Genomic DNA, 2,453 nt, shown 5'->3' on the forward strand with positions numbered 1-2,453 from the left:
AGCAATTGAATATGTTCTATATCCCAATTGCAGGCTGCAATACTGTTACCTTCAATGTAGGCTCAAATAAATACTACCCATATAATGTTTATTATTGTGCAGAAACCTGAGTTTGCAATGGTGGAGAAATTTTGTCATTTTCAACATTTTCAGAGTTAGTAGCCACTAACAGTTGACTTTGGGCTTAATTTAAAGTGCATATTTCTCCACAATATCTTGAACTTCTTTTGCAATCTATTAAGTCTTTGTTAAGTTTTGTGGCTTCATTGATGATTCTTTCCTGTCTTTCATTCAATTGAGACAGGAGGTCTAAGATCTTATACATCTGCTTCACACCTAAGCAAGCATCAGGAGACCAACTCTTGGGTTCTTGCCTCCTGAGAGTGGTCTGGCTAGACATGTATAAATCAAAATCAGTGTGACTTGGATTCAAAGACTGGTTATTCAATTTCTCAATGACAGCCAAAGCACATCATAGGTTGATGAAATAGTATCTGTCCTTCCCGTCATCAGCCAGCTGGGATTTCAGAAGCAGATGATGTACTGGATGTAGGACTACAGGTGTTGTGGGTTTGCCCTTCAGCACAATGTAGATGAGATTGGGAAAGAAGCAGAAGAAGGCTCAAGCCACCCACAGAAGCAGGCTCATTGTTGGTGATCTTGATGGTGTTGAAGATGTGCTTGCTATACCTGGTGATGCAGACCAGCTTATCTTGGGCACAGTATTTGTATCCATATCAGTGATATCTTCTTCTACATGGTGTGGTCTTTTCTATCATCAGTGGCTTCTGAACAGAACCCATATTATGATGTACTTTTCCATTTGATCCATTATCTTCTTAACTGATTCTGGAGGCACTTTTCCAAAAGTCAGTATTCTTTCCACCACATTCTGGTAAAACTCCTGAGTACACTCTGAATGCTCCTCAATGCCCGAATCCTTTTTGTAATGAATCATTCCCAAAACATCTTGGTCCGCTTATGGATCTCTTGTTTGATTTTGTGGAGGTCTTGAAAAACTCTATGAACTCCTTAGACCCTGTTTCAATGCTGATTTGTCAGTTTATGAAAGGAGTGGGAGCTTTTGCTTCCTGAATTTCTGATCTTCTTGATCCAACTCTGGAAGAAGCACTGAAGGATTTCGTCACTGTAGTTACCTTGTGGATCTTTCCACTGGTTTTGTTTTCTTCATATTTGGAAAATGTGATGAAGGGCACCCCTGCTGCTCTGACTGCTGCTGGCAAATGCCTCTTGCTTCTCCTGCTGAAGTCCTTCAGCCAGCTCCCAGTCCTTCTGGATCTACTTCTCCTGGGCTCTGTGGTACTCCTCTCTCTAGCACTGGGAGCAGAAGCCCTGCCGGGCAGGGTTGCCATAATAGCCACAACCCTTCTTGCACAGGAGCTCCAACTGGTCCCTATGAATATCTAGGTGCTCAGACTTCAGGCTCATCCTCTTCCTGTTGGGTGGCCCCTGGTGACAGCACCATCTCCCCTGGTTCAGCTCCAGGAGGTGCCTCACTGTGGTTTTGATATGCATTTTTCTGATGGTTAGTGACACTGAAATGTTTTCCTGTACATGTGGGTAATTTGCATTTTTTTTTTAATTTTAAGAAATGTGTTCAGAAAGCCTATTTTTAATTGGACAATTTATATTTTATTGTTGTGTTTCTGAAATCTTTATTCATTCTTGTAGTAATTCCTGTCAGAAAATTAATTGAAAAATATTTTCTCCTCTTCTGTAGGTTGTATCTTTACTCTGTTGTTTCCTGTGCTGCTTCCTTGACATAATGTTATGTTTCATTTACTGTCAGTGCTTTTGGGGTGTTATCCAAAAAATATTTTCTTCTATGGATGTACTGAATTTATTTTCCTTTGTATTTTTTGTAGTTTTATAGTTTTAGGTGATAAATTTAGGTCTTTAATACAATTTGAATTGAGTTTGATACATGGGGAGAGGTGGTGGCCTAATGAAGACCTCTATTTTTAGGATTTTAAAAATGAAGGTGGATAACTGTATCCTCACATTAAACAAAAAATCACAATGTGGCAATAACATTTTTTTCTGTGTTCATTTTTCCAAATTGTCCCTCCCCAGTACATGTGTCTTTTATAATGTATTTGCCTTCTCAATTGTTGTTAAAACATTTTCTTTGGGGCTGGGGATGTGGCTCAAGTGGTAGCGTGCTCACCTGGCATGCATGAGGCCCGGGTTCGATTTTCAACACCACATACAAAGATGTTGTGTCCACCAATAGGTAAAAAAAGATAAATAAATATTAAAAAATTCTCTCTCTCTCTCTCTCTCTCTCTCTCTCTCTCTCTCTCTCTCTCCCTCTAAAAAAACATTTTCTTTGCCCAGGGAGCATGGGTTGTGTGTACATGTGCTTGCATGCTTAATTAAAGATGTGCTAACTAGCATACAATTGGGAAACTATTCACAGCACTTGAAAAAGT

The 2,453-nt window shown here is 39.5% G+C and overlaps 1 pseudogene; it reads right to left on the reverse strand.

The window, feature by feature from the left end:
• Window positions 1-472: 472 nt before the first annotated feature.
• Window positions 473-1,449, reverse strand: LOC101969662 (rab5 GDP/GTP exchange factor pseudogene; annotated as a pseudogene).
• Between the last annotated feature and the right edge of the window lie 1,004 nt (window positions 1,450-2,453).

This window comes from Ictidomys tridecemlineatus, chromosome 6 (assembly GCF_052094955.1).
Source record: "Ictidomys tridecemlineatus isolate mIctTri1 chromosome 6, mIctTri1.hap1, whole genome shotgun sequence".
Lineage (NCBI taxonomy): Eukaryota > Metazoa > Chordata > Mammalia > Rodentia > Sciuridae > Ictidomys > Ictidomys tridecemlineatus.